The following is a 9,454-nucleotide window of genomic DNA, read 5'->3' on the forward strand; positions in this document are numbered from 1 at the left end:
AATCTACAATTATCTCAATCATTCTGGTTCAAGAACATTCTACAAATAACTAAAAGCAATGACCAGTGTTCTATTTTTAGTAACAGGTAATTTCCAGAAACTGTCAATTATTTCTACAGATAAACAAAGGACACTCAACAGTATTCAACATTCAATAAAGCTTGTAAACAAATCATGCAATTAAAAGTCATTAAAGTGCAATAATACACAATAATTAAAACATGTAATTATGAATATTATACATATAAATGTCGATTATTATTGCGCATAGTGTCCAACACCATGAAAACTAATTTAATCAACGGGTCATAGTTTTCCTTTCCTCGTTTGTCTACCCCGGACTTGACTTTTTATGAGCAACTCGGCGGGTGTTTCTAGGAAAGCAGAGGACGCTTACCCTACCGGTGCACCTGGTCCATGTTCCCAGTTTTTAGTGGAGTCCGAATTGCTCATTTACGTTTGTTACTTTGTATGTATGATTTTAGTTACTTTATGTTCTTTGTTGTGTATGTCTGTTTTCCAGTTCTGGTCTTTGTCCCTGGATCACATTCTTTTGATTACCGCTATAACCTTTGTTCCCTTGATTACTCTTTCGCAACATGAAAAACCATTTACAGAATTCATTGAAAGTTGGCATACTTATGTAGTAGGATTGGGGCACTAGGCCAAACAAAAATCAACTGTTCACCACATGTATAACTACATTTATTGGTTCGAGCACTTTCTGTCAATTTCGGACATACAGGAAAGAAAAACACCCTGTAATATAATAATGACAATAAGCTACATACATGGAAAGTGTACACCATAATAAATAATAACACATAAAAGTACTCACACCATAAAGCGCATAGCAGAGTTCGCTTAGAACAACCGGGCACTGCATTTAAAAAGAAAATAACTATTTGCCTCTTGCAAGTAGTGCATGTATCTACATTGCAAAATGAATATAGTACGTTTTGCGATCTTTACACTGATTCTCAAAAATACAGATAAAGTACTTAATCAATTATGCACTGTTCCAGAATTCACATAATACGAATTGCTTATATAACTACGAAGTTCAAAATATAGAAAATATAAAACACAATCATTAAAATAACTTAGCAATTAAAATATACCTTGTAAGTTTGTACAGAGGCTTTTTGTACGTCTGGAATAAACATGTATCAAACAGTATAATATACGAATCATAAATACCTTTATCAGAAATAGTGCTGCGGTAAAACAAAACGCATCATATTTATAAATGAATACAGTTTAGAAATTTAGCACTTTACCAATGAAAAATGTACATTCGCACATATTTTAGTGAATCAGGATTTAGATATTTTAACTTTTAAACCGCAATTAGTTTTCGTTAAAATAAATTGCGTTAAAAAATCTTCTTACCAACTAGCGCTTGTCAGTTACTTCAATCACACATCTGCTCAAAGCCCCTCATTCCTATACTTACGCTAAATCGTGAATTTTAGAGCTAGACAATTAGAATAATTAGTAAAGAGAATGAAAAACTAACCTGGGAATAAATATTGAATGAGTATGCAAAATTCTACAATTCTCCCTGTAACATTATCACATCTGATCAACGCGACTTTTGAATTCCCTCTAACAAGATTCCCGCCGAATAATTTGAATCTGAACTCAATTTCACACCTGAGCGAACCTGAAATACCTAACTACCCGAATCTACTCCCAGTACAAATATACCTTGAATAGGACACTACAATACAAATATAATCTGTATTGAAATATAAAATAATTAACATAATGAAAATGCACAAGTAAACCTATAAATATACATACATACCAAAAATACCACCTTACCACACTTATTACTTAGGGTATACCACCCAAAAGGACCGCTGGGATTTTTGATCCAAGAAGAAAAATGGCCCCTGTTACTAAAAATAGAACATAAAAGGTTCAGAAGGCAGTTTTTTGCAAATAACTCAAAAGTTGTTGCATTTAGCAAAATTTTTTAGGGTGGGGGAATAATACTGTTCAGCATGACGAGACCGACCAATGCCGAAATGTTCAAAACGATTCGTCTACTGATGTAGGAATTACGGCTCCTGAAAGAATTCTTGAAATTTTTCCCCACATGTACTACTTAGAAAATCTTCTCTAAAACCATTTAAGATCATTTAATGAAAAAGTAGTGGAATTGTTTTGATGTAGTTATTTTTATCTGGTCAAATGATATTTAATGTACTCTAGATTGCTATTTTTAGAATATAATTGCATGTTTCGATCGGGACAACCTTTGTTTTAAATTCTTACAAATATATATACAAGTTATGTTTGGACATGACCTTTTATTTTTCATTTTCGGTTTTGTAAAATGTATTCGTTGTCCATCATTTTTAAGCCAATTCATGCTATTTTAATCAAAGTGCAGAGGCACTGAGTCAAGGAGGACCTCAAAGTAATCAAAAATATTCATGTAACCAAATTGTAAGCTAAATAAACCGATCAAAACTTATACTCGGCGTCACATAGATAACATACTGTTAAAATTTGAATAAAAATATTTTCTACGACTTTATTGACACCTACCGTCGTTTAAATTGTCTTAAATGACTTGCTCATTCGTTTAGCCAAACGGCTTCTCCCTAAACATTGAATCGTTAAATTCCGGTCAGATTTTAATTCTCGGTGCCAATATTTACATTGTAAAAAGTCGGCCATGTTTACAGTGATTCGGTTGCTAGGAGATGTTGTTTACGATTAAATGGTTTGTCCAAAAACCGAAGAACCCAGAATGCATTTCGGCGTTATTTCGGATATCTCGGATTTATTTTACGCGAACAACGTACAATACCGAGAAGTTGATCAAGCAGACGATTGTCACCGGAGTTCGACGGGAACTTACGAACTTCGTTTGTAAACAAATCGTCCCGTAGAAACCAACATGGCGGATATTAGTATGGGATTTTCCCGTAAGGATTTGTTACGCGTGATTTAAGCTAATAAGCGACTCGTTGGTACTAACACGTCATGCATATATGCGCACTATCTTCATATTAAATAAAAGAGAGACAACTCTAGCGGTAAGTCCCGACGGTTTAAAAAGGTAGATCTTCAATGCGAAAATGTGTTGTATGTGACGTCGAGTATAGTCCTTTTAAAGATTATCATTTGTTTTAACGCAGTGTATATTTATACAATCCGTTTATCAATTTATATTTTTGAATCTTCTTTTGTATTATTGCTTTTGGTATTCCTGGCTGTACATGTACGTTGATGTCCTGAAATTTCCTAAAACTTAAATCAGCATTTCTTACAAAGCTGAAAAAAATGAATTCCACTGAGAATCACTGACTATCAATATTCGATGAATTTTCAAAGTAAGAATGGACCCACACCTTGAAATTTCGGTTTGGAGATGCATGAAGTAGAAATGAATCCTGAAGACTGGAGGAAGTTGAACAAAGGCCCAATCTCAAGGGAGAAATGAGCAAAAAACTTTTCCTTGCTTGTGCTCACTTTGATTTTTTTTCGTAATAAATTAAAACATTGTTGCCTAGATTAGGTTATGGTATGTACAATAAATGATTACTTACAGTTCAAACAAGGATAAAAACTCTTGTTGTAAAATTACTATGCAGTTTAAAGATCATTAAACTAAAAACAACTTTGTAGCTCATAGATGTGAACAATTAAAGATTCCAATTAAGTTGGAAAGTCAATGGTATGTGTGAATACAGGGAATATGGTGTCTTAATCACACATGCACTTTGAATATAAATCCATCATTTTTTCTCTCCAAAACAAAAAAAAATAGTTACTAGTGAACTCATACCCCACGAGTACCACTTTTTGTATGATTGTTTTATACCTGTCTGCCTTCAATAATGTTTGTGCATTCCTTTCACTTTTTTATGCATGATTGTTTCACAAATATGTATAAAATTACAATTCAAGTAACTCTTATGTTTTGCAAATATATAAGTGCTAATGTTTTTTTATAGTTTTTTTTATTAAGAGTTGTTGACAAATGCATTTACAGCTGCTTTATGCTACACATACATGTACCAGCATCTTGAGAATCGCGAACTTTGTTTCATGCTTAAATATCCCAGCACATTTTCAATACACTTTCATGGCCACAGAATTTCTAACATAACTGTATCTTTCTTGTGTCATGAAAATCCTGTTTCTCACTCTATGATCTGCATTCTAAGTAAATGTATCTGGTATATCTTGACAATGTACTAAAAAAGAACCACATTGATAATCAGTTATGACTTACATTGATATAATACACATGTACATTGTATTACTATTTCTTTAAATTCCATACTGAATAGTACATGCCTAAATCTGTATCACATGCAGTATCAACAGGAGACTCCTATATCAACTCAAGGGCCACTGGCCCGCGGGGTGATATCGGTCGAGGGTTGATTCTGCATATCAAACCGATGTTTGCACGTCATGTTCATTCTTTCTTATATTTTACCTATACAAAATGTACTTCAATAATGTTCTATGCAAGGTGTGATATATGATATGCAATATATATGTCTAGGGGTGTGATATAGGGTATGCCATATAGGTCTATGGGTGTGATTTAGAGAATGCGACGTAGGTCCTACACAGTATGCGATATAGGTCTAGGCGTGTGATAAAAGGTATGCAATATATGTCTGTGGGTGTGATATATAGGGTACTTGAAATGGGTTTATGGGTTTGATATACGGTATGCGATAGAGGTCTAGGTGTGTGCGATATAAGTCTCGGGGTGTGATATACAGAAGGCAATAAAGGTCTAGGGTGTGATATAGAATGCAATATAGGTCTATTATAATATAGGTGCCAACCCCATGCACCCTCCCCTGGATTCGCCACTGTAATCTATACTTACTACACAAAATGTTACATTGCAGCTCCGATAATCCGTCACCAGAAGCTCCCGACATCTTCATTGAAAGGGTCAGATCGAGAGAAATAAAATTGCAAATCTCGATTGAGCTTTCCTCCCTGCGAATGTTCGGGTCAATTTGACAAAATAGTCAAGCTCCTGCGTCAAAATTTAAATTTAAATATTTAATATCATATTATCATTGAAATCTTGCAGTTCTACACATATTAAATAGCCTTAATATCATTACACACCCATGTCGTACGAAAAGTAAACATCACATATTTGACATGGAGTATGATAGGTGGCGTAGCGATATCTAAATGCAAACTTTGCAAGGAGAATAACCCGCGGAGTGTTATTTTGGTAGTTATATATTGAAATGTCTATCCTGGTTATGTAATTTGGTTGCCGACGATCTCTAAGTCGAGTTCAGTCAATAAATAAACTTCCTTGACGAAAACTTTTATTTATTGGTCATTGAACCTTTAAATTTTCAGAAACATAATTTCATTGGCCCAAGGGCATATAAAAGCACGAGTTTTGGAAGACTAAGAGACCGTCCGCGCGAGACTCGTAAAAATAGTCAAGGACGCTAAAAAAAAACCCTTAGTAGTAGACTAAGTGTCTTTCCGCCATTAACTTGTGTAAGATTTAATACTTCTAACCCTCCACATTTACACAGTACTAGCTCTCTAGTTTTGTATAATAAATTTTACTTTGGAAAAAGTCGGCAAGTCCGACTTTTTCATAATATGTATGATTCTTAAGTATATCATAGTTAAGCTTTAGTCCAAAAATGTAGATTGTATTAATTAGATTAAGCTGTGTTGTATCTACCACAATTAACGCGTTCTTTTCCTTATACATTTTGAATAAAATACAGTACTGTTTTTGTAAACTTTCCATTTGATTAGTTTCAATTTATTTGAGTCCCGTTTTCAGGTTTAACTCGGTATCTCATTAGGACTAAACATATAGTTTATAAATAGATTTAAAGGGGTGCTCGTTGGTGACTTTGTGATAGGACCCTTTATCCAGTTGTCCTAAATTTAAAACATTTTGTTTGGACTTCTTTTGAATTAGATAAATAGAGCAAATTTTTTACTACTTTTTGCATTAATAGTTTATTATGTGTCTATTTTGGGAAGCATCTTCGAAACTTTTTGATATACACTTGTTACTTTTACTAAACCTTTGCATTTTTATTTGTTTTCTTTTGAATGTTCACCGAGTCACCGAGTAACCGCAGTAGTTTATAAAATTTTAGAAAACTCTGGTTGTCACCGCTGTCCCCGCTCCAATGTTAAGATTCTATATACATTCTCTTGTCACCGAGTCACCGCTTAACCGCAGCATTTTATATTTTTATAATCTAGCTGGTCGAGTGGTCTAGGGCACTGGACTTGGTGCAGGTGGTGTGGTCATAGATGTCACAGCGGTACGAGTTCGAGTCCCGCGGAGGGAACGACCAAAAATTTGCATCACAAATTTCACAGTTCTAACATCGTTGGGAATTTTTCAGACCCTTCAATAGGTTTACGTTATCTTCCCTTTATCAATTTGATCCGATGGAGCAGTGTAGCGAATAGAGTCGTCACATTCTGAGACGTATATATATATATATATATATATATATATATATATATATATATATATATATAAAAACGTCTCAGAATGTGACCTTTCTATATATATAAAGTAACAAAATATACAGCATGCCAAAGGTAAAATAAAATTGAAATCTGTGAAGTCTCTGTGTAATGTTGGCGCCCTCTAACAATTGTAGTTTGGTTTACAATTGTGACAAAAGATACTGTAAGGAAATACATGACCTTTGATTTGTTCAGATACAGCTATGCCAAGGACATATATTACTACAGTCACCATCGGTATAAGTAGATAGTTTGGGAAGTTGACGATATTTTGTCTCATCTATGAGAAAGAAACCCTTCAATCGATCAATTAAACTGTGATGTAGACCGTAAAACTTCTCTGGGGAAGATCCTATTAAAGGGTGAACACACCCTTGATTAAGAAGCTTATTTGTCAATATCGGCGATTTACAGAGTTATTCCGTGTACATGCCACAGATTGAACAGTAACAAATTAACTGTGAAATGAATACACCATAGATTAGTATTTTGCTACTAAGAAAGGGGAAATTTACTATTGGGAAGTCAAAATCAAAATATTTGCCGTAAAGCTTCGATTAAAACAAATTACGGTCTAGATATGAAGCAGACGTAGGCGTTTCAGTTGTTTCTTTTCAATTTTAATTTTATTTAGATAGATAAAATATAATAATCTTTGAAAGTAGGACTTTTAAGAGATAATACAGCAGCTACATAACAGAAACTGAAATTAAAATACTGGCCTATAAGCATCTCTTTTTTATTTTTCTGGAGAACACATATACAAAATCTGGCTTCATTGAAATGTAGGAATAAATCAGCCAAGAGTGGCGAAAAATTCATTTCATATGTATTCCGATAGTATGTTGGAACACAAGTCCTACAAATTCGACCAAAAAAAATTATCAAAAAAAAAAAAAAAAAATTTAAAAAATCCAACATTTTTACAACATCAGACACAAAGTACTTTTTTTAGGAAGAGTAATAAAGGGTGCCATGATTCAAGTGGAACTCATAAGAATGTAATCCAGGGACAAAGACCAGCCCAGAAAATAGACTTGCACAACAAAAAACATAAAATGAACAGAAATAATACGTACAAAGCAACAAATGTAAATGAGCAACTCGGACTCCACTAAAAACTGGCGCATGGATCAGGTGAACCAGTAGGGTAAAAGTCCTCCATTTTTCTAGAAACACCCACCGAGTTGCTTATAAAAAGTCAAGAGTAGATGAAATAGGGAAGGAAAACTATGACACGTTGGACAAATCGCTTCTCAAAGTGGATACACTGTAACAAACCACGAGTTAATGATGACAATCATATACCTTTTGTAGTATTGACTTCAATCTTGTAGTAATATAACCCTGTTCCTGAAACCTGTCTTGCGCGGTACAAAAATCTGAGTAGTAATGGGAAGCTCTAAAAATACTACAAGTAAAAAAAATGGCAGCCCAGACCGAGTTGCTAATTTAATATGTTTACTTTGTATATATTTTTTTGGTTATTTTATGTTCTGTGTTGAGTTTTCTACGTCTAATCCTTTTCCCTAGATTACATACTTTTAGAATCGCTAGAATCGTGGTTCCCTTGATTACTCTATCATATTAAAATTAACTAATACGGCTACTTAGAACATGATAAAATTCACTCGATATTGTACCCAATTTTCGTCAAGGAATACCCCAATATATACCATATAGATAAAACGAAATATCCACTTGAAGAACGCAGTAACTGAAAGTATAAACGAATGACAATACCATCAAATATATCAGCTCTAGAAATAATCAATCACTACAATTCTGGATGACTGGGTTTGGAGTAGTAACGTCAAGTACTAGATAGGCAAGATTCAATGTAGTGGATACTCAAAACTGACAGTTGCAGTTAAAAGTCTAACATCTGTTAACAACTGTAATTGAAAATACAATGTTCAAAGAATTGACAATAATTTGAAAATCGTTTTAAAAAATGTGCTTTATAGACGTTACAACCTCGCAATACCACTTTGTGATCAAGAGCCCTTCAGTGATATAACTTATTTTGTATCAAAATTTGGTAAAGGTTAAAAAAAACCAATTAAATGATTTTAGAAGTTCGTGATATCGATGTCCCTTGTGCAAAGGTTTTTCTGTGATGAATGTATTAATTGATGAAAGTCTAACCTTTTATTATAGCTACGATTCATAAAAGTTCAGCTATTAGAGGAACACTACTATACCCTATTAGAATACAAACAATCTGTCTGTATAGAATATTACTAAATCGAATAAAAATATCGTTTAAATATTCAAGGCATTGGTCATGCCTAAATATGTCTAATTGATGTATTTATCCGGTCTTTGATCACCAAAACATGCTTTGTAGCCATTACAGGAAATGCATTAAGGTCCAGATTTATCAATGTACCATTAAATTAAATTTGACAGTTGTTCCTTATTAAGTTTCCTTTTATCAAGAGCCACTTTACTTTAAGCATCAGTCTTTACTATTGCAGTTGACTAGTTTCTCTTCGGACTTTAAGTTAATATGTATATGACATACATCTCTGCATCGGTTTTATTTACTTTGCTACTGTTGCAATCACTTCTAACCTCTCTTAGATTCTGTCAGGGTTCGCTGTAATAGAACAGTTCTAAACTGTCAGAAACATTTCTGACCCGCGACACACCTTGTCTGGATCTGTCATGGCATAGGACAAGCTCTATCACAATCTGTCATGGGTTGCGATACTCTCTCGTCAGGGACGTTTCTAGGTAGAACTGTGACGTGAACTAGAATACTTTCTGACTGATCCTGATCAATTTTGCATATAATACATGTACGTGTATTCAGAAAAAAAGGCGTTGCATTCGAATGCCGATTCGTAGACGAGAAGGAATCTCTGTTATCTTTGAATGCTTTTTTTTCAATTTTTGACTTAATCTGTTTGTCTCGCAGCTACATGGT

At 33.8% G+C, this 9,454-nt stretch overlaps 1 long non-coding RNA gene across 1 annotated transcript; it reads right to left on the bottom strand.

Moving 5' to 3' along the window:
* Window positions 1–536: 536 nt before the first annotated feature.
* LOC148597769 (uncharacterized) lies at window positions 537–5,407 on the bottom strand. Its single transcript, XR_015918695.1, has 4 exons — window positions 4,871–5,407; window positions 1,520–4,217; window positions 1,122–1,153; window positions 537–759 (listed from the first exon to the last, which is right to left on the bottom strand). It is a non-coding gene; the product is annotated as an uncharacterized LOC148597769 (long non-coding RNA).
* Between the last annotated feature and the right edge of the window lie 4,047 nt (window positions 5,408–9,454).

Source organism: Perna viridis, chromosome 14, assembly GCF_037379345.1.
Source record: "Perna viridis isolate PV_CMFRI_1.1 ecotype Kerala chromosome 14, ASM3737934v1, whole genome shotgun sequence".
Classification (NCBI taxonomy): domain Eukaryota; kingdom Metazoa; phylum Mollusca; class Bivalvia; order Mytilida; family Mytilidae; genus Perna; species Perna viridis.